Source organism: Mytilus californianus, unplaced genomic scaffold (genome assembly GCF_021869535.1).
Source record: "Mytilus californianus isolate M0D057914Y unplaced genomic scaffold, xbMytCali1.0.p SCAF_14, whole genome shotgun sequence".
NCBI lineage: Eukaryota > Metazoa > Mollusca > Bivalvia > Mytilida > Mytilidae > Mytilus > Mytilus californianus.
In genome coordinates this window covers 17,883,726-17,897,015 of record NW_026262626.1, presented here as the reverse complement: position 1 = coordinate 17,897,015, position 13,290 = coordinate 17,883,726, and the positions used below count along the sequence as shown (strand labels likewise).

The 13,290-nt window shown below is 32.2% G+C and overlaps 1 long non-coding RNA gene across 1 annotated transcript in view; it reads right to left on the bottom strand.

Annotated features, from left to right (window-relative positions):
- The window catches only part of LOC127724317 (uncharacterized), a 142,499-nt gene extending 129,668 nt beyond the window's left edge, over window positions 1–12,831 (bottom strand). Inside the window, exon 1 of the long non-coding RNA XR_007992446.1 lies at window positions 12,688–12,831. This is a non-coding gene — a long non-coding RNA (uncharacterized LOC127724317). The remainder of the gene's footprint in view (window positions 1–12,687) is intronic.
- Between the last annotated feature and the right edge of the window lie 459 nt (window positions 12,832–13,290).

Here is a 13,290-nt window from a genome sequence, read left to right as displayed (position 1 = left end):
TGATGTAGTGTTATTATTACACAAGTTCTGTAACTGAATGTTGATTTATTTGAAAGGGTAGGCTTTCAAGTTTGAATTTCTGTAAAAATTTTGATTGATTTAAATGTAATCTGGCGTCAGTGCATAGAGTAAATTTCCTAAATTCTAGCCTTTATTCTTCCCCGGAAGTAGACTGACTGACCCTGTTGTCAATCAATACAATATTTTGCAACGGAATGCCGGTCATGAGGCACTGAGATTGCACTTAGAAACTTCGAAACCAATGCCTAACATGAAACAGAGATCCCAAGGTGGCTATCAAAATTATTTATTGAACAGCACCCCATTTATCTACTATGATTTTTAATGTGTTTCAATGGGGCAAATAACTGGGTCCCCGTTCCAGATAGCGGAATATTTCCATTTTATAAAATAAATACGGCTTCCTTCTATAAAAATTGAGAGGAAATCTTTTTGTTTCCTGTTTTATTACTTATATCACAAATACGGTTTCCTTCCTTTGTAAATTACTTAAACGTGTAATGTAAGACTTTGGTAAAATGTGTACAAAAAATGAAATTTATATATTTACAAAATTTTATTGAATATTTCAACTTATAAAAGTTAGCAGCTGCAAAAGTTGATGATATGTTTGGTATAAAAATAAGGGATAGTTTAAAAAGTATCTTGAGCAAATACTAAAAATTGGAGAAGGATAAAAAGTCATTTTATAAAACAATTATTGACTTTTGATATCAGTTGATACAATGATTTATCAACCACAGAGATATACCATTTATACTCGGCCGTTGGCCTAGGTATATATCATATTTCTGGGTTTGATAAATCTTTGTAACCATCTCATCAAAAGACAATAATTGTTTAATATTGCATAGTGAAATGTAATACTTTTGATGTTCATGCGATTTGTCTACCAAGCAATATATAACACAAAATACCTACATGTAATCAAACAAAATTGAAAGCAAAGTAATAGCTCTGCAAGTGCTGTTAATCCTCTCTTAAAATTCATAAACAAAGGAAATGTTATCCTATCTATGGTCACTTGTGTTACAAATAATCTCCTCATAGATACAAAGTTTAAAGTTGAGTACACAACACAGGCGATTCGTCTACAAAAGACTCACCAGTGACGCTCGAATCAAACAAAATTATAAAAAAGGGCAAATAGAGTACAATGTTGAAGACTATAAAGGACCAAAAAATTCCGAAGGTTTTGCCAAACAGCTAAGGTAATCTATTCCTGGATAAAAAATCCTTCGAAAATTTTTAAGAACTTAAATATGCTATCATGGTTTGCTATGATTATTTCATACGTAAACTTCAGGCTTTGACTCTGATTCCCTGTCCTGGTTTGGCTTTACTTTTGAACTTCTTTGGTTTTATCAGCTCTTCAATGATTGTATTGAGTTTTAAATTTTCAAATATTTTGACCTAGAGCATCAATGAAGAGGATTTATAAGTCGAATATGCATCTAGTGTAGTAAAACTGGAACCGTTAATATTTGACTTCAGCTTCAATTGGAACTCTTAAAATCATTGCATGGAGTGTCAGCAGAATAATATCTTAAGGAAATCCTCACGAAAATCATATCAGCAGGAATAATTTGGGACATACACAACATATGTATGTGTTGTGACCATAAAGGTGTGTATAACAAAAAGAAAATTGTTGATTTATGTGTATAGATCAAGTTATGAAACCGGTTTAGCTGTATCTGTCGTAACTCTCGTTTCAAGTTTAATGGGATAGATATCCCGGACAAAATCACCAAATTTCCTTTATAAAGACATATTTAAAGCATAGTGGAGCGCAAAGTTGAGAATGCTAGCTTTTTTACATTCTTCTAAGATATATTTTAAATTCTAATGAAGGAACAAGTCAACGAGTCAGACGAAAATCAATTTAAGTCACAGCAGAACATCTATTGAAAAACATGTACAAAATGTTGGCTTATTGGTTAATGAACAAAGTCATTACTTAACTTAGAGCATTAGGTAGACTTAAATAACACAGACTGTAAGAAGCAGCCAAGATATTGTCTTAAACCAAGGAATCTATGTTGTTTTTGCAGGGAGTCTGTCCGGTATACTGTCTAACTTGATATTCCAAAAAAACAATGAAAACAACACCTTATAAATTTCATGCGTTCGATGCGCTTTTCTTGATTTACCTTCATCAGGAACACTCAAAGCCGAAACTTTGAAAGCCAAGGATGTATAAGAATCGACATAGTTGAAGAGCTGTATGACTGCAAAGAGCCAAGGTCGACTTTGCCTAAGGGAATTGAGACCTTAGTTTCTTTATAATTTTTATAATTATAAATGAATAACTTAGAATACTATTCTATAAGCTCCAGAGAAGTAGGTTATTGTCGATTTACAGTTTGGTTTGTGGAACATGGTGCGTTAAGTAAAGAAGCGAAATCATTGTTATATTTAGTCCTATCTGTGATTGTGTTTGCCAATCAGCTTGTAGCACATCTCTTTGTTCATGTTATGCAATTAGCATATTCATAGACACTCAGAGATGTAAGGTTAAACTTAATAAGATAACCAACCAACTATTTGAGCTAACTATATCATTATATATTCTAACGTTAATATAATATTTCTTATGAACAAGTTTCCATCACATACATTGTATGACAAGCATTTTGATGCCAAGATATAGTCAAGTTAAGGTTCTTCCGACATCAACATTTAACATGTGATAAGATTGAACATTCCTGAGGAAAAAATGTCTAATCAATATCACAATTCAATCAAAGTTTCTTTTTTTAACAAAGTATTATTTGAATAAGGATAATGGAGAAAGATGAACTAATTCTAGCAAAAACGATTAAAACCGAAACATTACCTCTCGATTTAAAATCCAATTACATATCTTTCGCATCTCTTTTACATAACAAAGTTTCTGCCTAGAACAAGGAAACAATATAAGGCCTCAGTATGGAAACACAAAAACATTAATTAGCAGCTTTATTCAACGTGAAAATAATTTTTTGACAACGGTTGACAACAAAACATTAATGAAAACACTATCGTCAACTTCCTTGATGGCTATTGTTGCTTAAAATAAAAATAGGAGTCATATACAAGAAAGCAAAAGTACAGTGTACTAACTTATATTTTATTTATTTCCTGAACCAAATATTACACTAAGAGTTGATAAACAAAAAAATCGTGGGTTTTCTCAGGTGCTCCGGAAGGGTTGGCAGATCCTGCTCCTTATGTGGCGTCGTGTTGCGCATGTTAGTAAAACCAGGTGATAAGTTTAATGTGGTAGGTCATATGCGAAGAAAAGAGGACATGATTGTAATCACGACAATTGGAACACATCCGTCGTTATCTTGTGAAACCGATATTCTATAACGGTCAACCAACCAATCATGACATCCGGTTTTTTTTGAAGCGATGATTTCCACTTTACCATTTGGAATTCTTGGTTATATAGCTTTATTGTAAGCAGAAAACCTCTATCAAGGAAGCCACGATAGAAAATATAAACTCTTGAATTTCATTTCAACTAGGAGATATATACTCCATATGCATTTGGAATTATGCTACATAAGAATGCAAAATGTACAATTTGGAAGCTGAAACAATCCTTTTTGTCGTATTCTTTTGTTCTCAACCAACCCTCATTGTGAATATCTAGATGTCAATCAAGATATGATGCAGACTTAATTTTATCTGTTGTTTCCTTAAACTTATTTCATGTTCGATGGGATAGATGCGTTCAACGAAGTCACCAAACTTTGAAATTTTTGGTGAGAGGACGTCATCTATATTAGCAAAACGTGAAATTAAAGGGTAGTGTCAGCATTCTAATAAAATAAGAATACAAAGCCTCACCAAAACAATTTTATGACAAATTTATAAATAAACTGCGAACGTTGACTACATACCATAGTGATCAATCTAAAAATGTAAATACGAAGCAGGTTATTATTTTATATATTTATTACCATGAAACAAAATGTATTTTGCAAATACAGATACAATTGAACATAAAATGTCTTATTTTTTTCGCTACCGACACTACTATATGAGCCATTTTAACGTTAACGCTAACTATTCTTCTAAACATGCACACTTCGAAAATTGATGTCTCTTTAGTGCTGATTGATGTCGAAATAGTTGATATCCAAAACTAAGTATAAACGTTGAAAAAATAACATAAAAATCCGAAAGGACCAAATGTATATCCAACGAATAAAGAGAGTTTAAAAAAATGATTGGCATTCGCCATAAAGGGAAATAAAAGTGAACAAGATGTCTTTTTATACATGTACAAACGTACTTATTTTTTCGCATTTTCTTCGATTTTGAAATATGTCAGATAACAAAAGAGGAAAATATACCTTTATATGGAGTCCAAAAACTGACGCTAGGGGGAAGTAACGGAAGATAATACATCTGATTCATGGTCATTTGATTTTCAATAGTTCCCTTAAAAGTACATTGATGAAGTATCGTTTAGGAAAGTAAAGGTGGGGAAGTGGGGAAGGCTTTTTGGTGTTACGTCAAGGTTGTGCCTTTATCTTTGCGGGATTCGAGATTAACTCTAATCGGGACTCGGGAATTAATAATTGTTTTTTTTTGGAGGGGGGGGGGGGGGGGGAGGGGGGGGAGGGGAATGAAGCTTTTTCGGGAATTTGGGAATCAACGTTTATTGTTCCGGGAATTCGAGATGACACCATTTCCTACCCCTCAAGATATACGTTTAAGGTGAACATATGCACGGTTAATCAGTTACCTATAAGGATATTTTTGGTGCAACATGTTGGAAAAATCAAATGTCAAACATTGCAAACAGTTGTAATGTGTCATTAGTTAACATAGGTGCGTTAGAAATTTTTATTTTCTAGACATAGCCTATAACAGTTTATCGCTTTATAAATCATAAAAGTTTTAAATATTATGTTTATATATATAAACGATCCAACGCCCCCGTAAGAAAGATCGTTGACTAATATATATATTTATGATAAAACAAAAACAAAATAAAGTGTGTTAACAAATTGATCTGACAGAAGCGTACTTTTTTAAAGTCGTATTTAAGAATAAGACAATTATTGTAAAATATCAGATGCAACTCAAATTTGAAGATTTTTCATGGAGATAATTGAATTGGCATAGAAAAAGTAGCTCCATTTAATGCATTTTCTTTATAATGAATGTTTATTAGTCACATATACCACTTCAATGTATCTTGTTTAAATGTAGATAGTTTTTCAATATCAAATCAATATATTTATGCCAAATGTTAAGCTGTTTTTTTTCATGAGCGGTAATATTCAATCATCAAATGTAGCTACCCTAGCTAGTCTTATATCAGTAAGGAGTTTTGATCCTGCTTTTCAAAGTATATGACACTGGACGTTTAGCAACCAAAAATCAATCGTTCATTAAAATGACCTCTGTTAGTTTTTTATCAACTTGCTGGTCATCTTCCTTTTTGTTGGATTGTGCAAATTCTATAATTGTGTGTATTAATTTTAAGACATATGGTCAAAATAGGTCTGAATGTGCGCACGTAACATAGGTTTAATCCCACCACATTAAGCAGTGGGAAATCTAGTGACAAAATATTACCTCCCCTGTAAACACTGAAAACTAGAGCTTCTCAATGTTTGTCCCATTTTAGCAAGGACGCTATCAATATTATTATGGATTCACGGGAAATGTTCTGGTAAATAGTAAAAACAGAAATAAGTTGAAATAAAAACAAAACTTCCATTAAATGTTATCATTTTCCTCCTTAAGTAGCAAACGACGAGTACAGCAGGCTATAAAACATGTAGAAGCTCGATGTAGAATTGGTTTAAAATGTTGCTATGCGAATAAATTCCTTGAGTACCAACTTCAATTTATTTTTCTACTGGCTGTACACCTCTCTGGAACATGCTAATTATCCGCATATATATATACAGCTAGATCAGAGAAAGTCAGGGAAAAAATTCCATTACTAACTATGTCAGTTGGTCTATGGTAGAGAGTTGGTCTTATTGGCAATAATACCATATGTTTTCATTTTTCTATTGCGTCATATAGATGCAAAAAATCAGCAGTATGAACATAATCGCAGAGTGAGGCCAATCATAAATAAGAAGGTTAAACATTTAGACGAGCAATTTTAATCGCTTCGGTTATGCAGTATTAGATGGCCAAAGAAGTTATATTCTCATTGAAACAATGATAAAATATTCAAATACTATTATTCTAAATGTAAATGGTCACGTGTTCATTGGTGTACATGCAATACTTCCTTATTGCTTCTGTAAGTTCATAGCAAGCGGAATTAAACACTATTACGCCAAATGTAAATGGTCACGTGTTCATTGGTTTACATTTAGTACTTCCGTAATGAAACTGTAAATGTCTAGAAAGCTTAGTTCATCAATTGAGTAGATTAGAAATAAAGATGGCTTCTTCTAAAATAGAAATGGACGATTATGAAAATACAACAAGACGTGAAGAACAAATATACGATCAAATCGGAACAGCTCATGGGAATATTAAGAAGGACCTTGAGTTAAATTTTTGGATGACAAAATGGTTACAATTTGTGCTTTTACCTTTACTGACAGTATCTTTGCTATCTGTCGGTTTGATTTTGACAGTTGTATATGTTTCGATGTATGGTAAGTCATAATGAACAGAATTTTAATCATTATGAATGCTTTTCCATATTTTTGCCGATAAAACAATGTCATAAAAGCTTATTTAAATTTTCATACTTAATTTACATAAATAAATAAAACAATTTTGATATTTAATAAGATGATTCATTTTTATAATGACATTTGAGGCAAGAGTCCATGCAGGGGGAAAACACATTAAAAAATTGAAGTAAAGCCATTTTGAAGGAGGTGTCTTGAGAAACAACTCATTGTTATAAAACAAAAATTGAAATTATGCTTAATATATCTAAACTATAGTGATTAACCTACTCCAAGTCAGCTGGTTTATTGTTGAAAACCGCATGTTGCCCTTTAAAGATCTTTGTCTTTCCTCTTTTTTATTTTTGATGGTAGTGGAGTGGTCGTACATTTGTATGTGAGTTTTCATATAAATCAGTTCCTTCTTTTAAATATAATCAGATACACTTGGGTCAGTTTGTGTTGCTCAGTCTTAAGTCTTGTGAATTTGGTTCCGTGTATTATTTATTGTCTGTTTTATATTTTTCATTAGACAATGGCGTTGTATCCTTTTCTTTGCATTATGTTTTTCTTATTGACCCTTCCATTATGTTTATTATCTCCTCCTTGATTTCTAGGCATATTCGAATAATCAATTCCGAAAGTAAACCACGCGTAAAAAACATTGAAGGTTTAAATAATTTTTAATTATTGCACACCAGTTACATCTTTTTATTATATATACCTTATTTCAGGTGAACTAAAAGTGAAAATGGAAAAGAATTATGCCTGTCTAAAGACAAAACAAAACATTTCCGCGGCAGAGATTCATGCATTGGTCAATGAAGTAAAGAGTAAGTTTTTTTTTAATATTAATCAATGAATAATGCAACATTACACACTTTTCCAACTCAGTGAGCGTAAAAAAAGAAGAGCGAAGGGTTCCGAAGGGAAGTTAAAACTCAGAAGTCGGAAACAAACAGAAAACGCCATGTCTAAAAAACGACAAACCGACAACAACAGTACACAAAACACAACATAGACATCTGAAGACTAAGCAACACGAACCACACCAAACATTAGGGGTGATCCCATGTGCTCAGGAAGGTTAAGCAGATTCTGTTCCACATGTGGCACCCATTGTGTTACTTAAGTATAAACCCGGTGATAAGTCTGATTCAGTGGGACAAATTTTTGGGAAAAAGTTCAATATTGTAGTTACGAGTACTGGAACATAATCGTCATCTATGAAACAGATATTCCATAACGGTCAACCAACTCGTGATGGAGTTTGTAAAGATAAGAAAGGGGTGAGATTTCGACTTCTCCACTTTGAATTCTTGGTTCAATAACTGTCTTAAAATGATCGGAAATACAAGCCTTGTTCAGAAAAGCTAGTACTATTTTTTTTTTCTTTGATGGTTGAGGATTTGTTATACATTTGTATGCTGGTTTTCATATAAATCAGTTACTTCTTTTAAATATAATCAGATACACTTGGGTCAGTTTCTGTTGCTCAGTCTTATGTCTTGTGTATTGGGTTCCGTGTATTATTTATTGTCTGTTTTATATTTTTCATTAGATAATGGCGTTGTATCCTTTTCTTTGCATTATGTTTTTCTTATTGACCCTTCCATTATGTTTATTACCTCCTACTTGATTTCTAGGCATATTCGAATAATCAATTCTAAAAGTAAACCACGTGTAAAAAAACAGTGAAGGTTTAAATATTTTTTGATTATTGCGCATCAGTTACATCTCCTTATTATACATATATACCTTATTTCAGCTGAACTTGAAGTGAAAATGGAAAAAAATTATGCCTTTCTTATGACAAAACAAAACATTTCCGGGGCAGAGACTCATGCTTTGGTCAATGAAGTAAAAAGTAAGTACTTTTGGAATTAATTGATGCATAATGCAATATTACTGACTTTTGCGACTCAGTGGGCGTCAAAGAAAAAAAGAAGAGGGAAAGATACCGACGGGAAATTCAAACTCATAAGTCGAAAACAAACTGACAACGCCATGGCTAAAAAAATAGACAAACTGACAACAACAGTTCACAAAACACATAGAAAACTAAAGACTGAGCAACACGAACCCCACCAAACATTGGGGGTGATCTCAGGTGCTCTAGAAGGGTAAGCAGATCCTGTTCCGCATGTGGCACCCGTCTTGTTGCTCATTTAAGTATAAACCCGGAGATAAGTATAATTCAGTCGGTCAAACTCGGGGAAAAGGCACAAGATTGTAGTTACGATAACTGTAACATATTCGTCATCTGTGAAACAGAAATTCCATAACGGTCCACCAACTCGTGATGGCGTTTGTAAAGTTTACAAAGAGATGATTTCGACTTCTCAACTTGGAACTCTTGGTTTTAATAGCTTTCTGGTGAGCAATACAATCCCTGTTCAGAAAAGCTTCTACTATTACTAGTATTATTTTTTAATAACAAGATTTTTAGAAAAGCTACTAAAAAAATGGAGGCTCAGCGAGATACCACTCCAGAAAAAAAAAGAATTTTCATTAGGTTAAACTTCATGATGGAACCTGAGATTGAAGCATTGTGTAAACAAATGTCAAAAGATCGTTTTAAACGTCTTCTAGAAGGATTGCAAGGTATGCAAGAAGAGTGGTTAGACCCCGAGGTGGACATTTCAAATCAAAACAAAACAAATATGGCGTCATATTCCGAGGCAGTGTAAAATACAAACACCAACACAAACCAAAACAAAACAGTTGGGGCTGTTTATGCTACAGGTGAATCAAGTGATCCCAGTGACAATATAAAACTTATATTTCTGACAGATACCGATGTACATGGTTCTGTTAAACCACCGGGATCCCTATGGCTTACGAACGTATAGATATACAAAGCCATTGATACAAAAATTCCAGCTGAACGGATAAAAGGTATTCAGAGAATCCGTGATATGTGGCGCATTTACATGGATAACGAGGAAGACAAACTGTCTCTGTTAGTGACAGGAATGAACTTGCATGGCAGGCAAGTTCTTTTCCACAATAAAAATTCCCGAAATCAAGGCAATTTACAACCAGATGCCATCATAATTACAGTGAAAAATGTGCCGATTTCTGCTGATGATGGGCAAATACATAGAACCCTTACATTACAGGGCTGTTACATACAGGGTCTCTATAGAAAACGTTTACTGGTTAATGGCAAAATCACTAACTGTCAAACAGGAGACATAATAATAATTAGTAAGCTGTTGAACAAACCCATAGCCAGATATTTACAAATAGGCAAATACATGGCCATAGTTATACATAGTGGGCAACCTGAATTTGAAAACAGAAGCTCTAACAGTGATGGCAATATAAAACCTTGCTATAAATGCTTACAGGTTGGTCATTTCGTGTATGACTGTCCAAATGATTGGGTATGCAAAAAATGCAACTTAATGGGCGACAAGATGATGGATTGTCCAAATACATTTCAAGTAGTAAGCAATAATGAAGAACAAATAGTGACCACTGATGAATCTGTAAATGATTCTCAGTCAACTGAACAGGCTGAGAAACTGAAATCAAAAACAAATGTGGCAAGTAAACCAAAAGACAAAAAACCGAAAACAACAGATGCCAATTCAAGCAATGCAAATAAACCAAATCCTACAAAACCAGGAAAGGGAAAGTCTAATGTGAATGAGACAAATTTAAACAGTTCTGACAACGCACAATCATATATAGACAAATTTATGAGCACACCACAAAGTCAACGCAGGAATCTGTCTCAACATCATACCCCACCTACACCCCCAGAGAACTTACATGATAGGATTACTGGTAATAAAGGCCCCAAGAAGGCCAAAGCTTAATTGTAGTTATATAGACAATGAAAATACTTTAATGTAAATATTACAGTACAATGATCTTTTATATATATATAAACAAAACAAAAAACAAAAAACAAAAAACAAAAACAAAACAAAAAACAAAAAACAAAAACAAAACAAAAACAAAAATGAAAAAAAGCTTTCAGCTCTATAAAAGAGTTTACTTCAATGTGTTGATGTTGTTGATCGTGAAGTTGACTATTGGTGGTTTTCATAAATGCAACTCATGTACATGTTTTTATAAATGCAAACTCAAAAACTTCATTTTAAAGGCTTTGATAAGCTATAACAAAAGATATATAAAGTGTGAGATTTGTATGTGAAAAAGAAGTATATTGCTAACTATTTTAAGTTTCAAATTACTATCAAAAATGTTATATTCTGAGTCATACTTGTGGAAAGTAAGAGTTTTATTCACAATTTATTTTGATATCTGGAAAGAGCTACACATGATATTTCTTTGTTTGTTCTTTTTAATTAATTTTTTTACATTGATCAAACAAAAGTACATTTTCAATCCATCAATGTATTATATTTGGGTTAGTGAAGACCAGCTATCTCATGAAATGTGTGTATGCATAATGTGCATTATAACATTAACATTATTAACAATGATTGTGTTTACTATAGGTCAATCGCTGAACAAATTCAAGTAGCGAATATTTATTGATATTTTTAGCATATTAATTTTATGTTGGTTTTTACCTGTGCTATATTTAGCGCAAGTATATAAATGCTGTGTGCTATCAATAGCGAATGAACAATTGATGACATTAGGTAAAACACTGTATACAACTCACCGTTTAAAATGTATAAATAATTACGTTACTGTCAGCGTATACATTCATGCTATATTTGTAGTTTAGCAAAATCTATTTTTGAAACATATTTGTATATAGTACATGTAATAAATCCACGAAATGCACTATCGGATATTCCTCTACACTTCATACTACATATATCTAAAAAATCTATTTCTTCCAAACAGTTTACTTTTTAAGTAAAGATAGCTAACAAATCAGTTATAGAAGCCTCGCAAAACGGTGAAGCCCACATGCATTATTATCTTAAATATGTTTACATTCTTCATTTCACTTATTTAGATAAAATTATATGCACTCATTATTTGAATAAGACGTACACGTATATCAGAAACATAGATCCATCCGATTACACAATGTAAGACTGTAACGAACAACACGTGGTGGCTGTTGAATATTTTTTATTGTCAATTTTATTGTCTATCGATTTTAACATAACAAGGTCAAATCAGGCCAGTATATTAAATGCCGTATTCACAGGTAGCGTGTTTTATTTGTTACCCGTAATTATATGTAGCCTGATGAATTGTACTTTTTATGTTTGTAGAAATAGAGTGATGTATATTGCCGATTTCTGTATGATTGTTATAAAAATATGTTTTAACTGTACTGTTTGTAGGCATGTACAGTTATGTGAGGAACTATTACAAAAATATGAAATCATACTTTGAAATGGCATCTAAATTTTTTATAAACTTAAGTAGTTTAAATGTAAATGGTACTAAAAATAAAGCTAAAAGAGACAGAGTAATTGAATGGATTAAATCTCGAAACTGTTTTGTTTGTTTCTTACAAGAAACTCATTTTGATGAAAACATAGAAACAGAAACAAGAAATAATTCAGAATTTGATATATTTTGCAGTCATGGAATGATCTCTAGTAGGGGTGTGGCTATTCTCATTAAAAAGTCACTGAATTATAAGTTGATAAATAAACATAACGATGAAGATGGACGATTAGTTCTTCTTAATGTAGAAATTGATGAAAGCGTGTTTACACTAATGTGTATATATGCACCTAATTGTAAAAGGAATAGAAACATATTTTTCAAAAAAGTAAATAATATATTAAAAGAACAAGGGATAGGAATTACAATAATGGGGGAAGATTTGAATGATTCGATGAAAGAGATAGACAGAAAAATACTCGTTCAGAGGTAAAAAATATCCAATCAGTAAATAGTTTAAAATCTTTAATAAAAATAAATAACTTAACTGACATTTGGAGATATTTAAATAAAAATAAACAACAATATACTTGGCGAAGAAAAGATACATTACAGGCAAGTAGGATTGATATGATTCTGATAGGTTGAGACTTCATACCACTAGTAGAATGTTGTAAAATTAAACCTGCAATTATTGATTCTACGGATCATCAAAGTGTTTTCATGAAATTTAGAACTGGTGCATCAGAAAAGGGAAGGGGGTACTGGAAAATAAATAATTCTATATTAGAAGATAATGACTACATACAATTAGTTGATAAAGAAATGGATAGCTGTTTTATGAGTAATCGTAATTTAAAAAAAATCTTGGTTTAGCATGGGATATATTTAAAATAAAGGTAAGGGAGGCAACTATAGCTTATTGTAAAACTAAAGCAAAATTTACAAGAGAAAATTTACGAACTCCTGAAAAACAATTAGAAATAAAATTGAAAATTAGAGATGAGCAAGAATCTGAGAATAACATTTTAGATAAAAATATTGAAGAACTTGAAAATGATATTACCAAAATTTACGAACAAAAGGCTAAAGGGGCTCAAATTAGGTCACGAGAGAAATGGGTTGAATTTGGGGGGAAAATAACTCGTACTTTTTAGGTTAAGAAAAACAGAGACAGGTAAAAAAATCAATCAACAAATTATAAGGAGAAAATGATGAGATTATAACGGATCAAGGTGATATACTGTGTAGTATTAAAGAGTACTATAAAAAGTGATACTCGACGCAA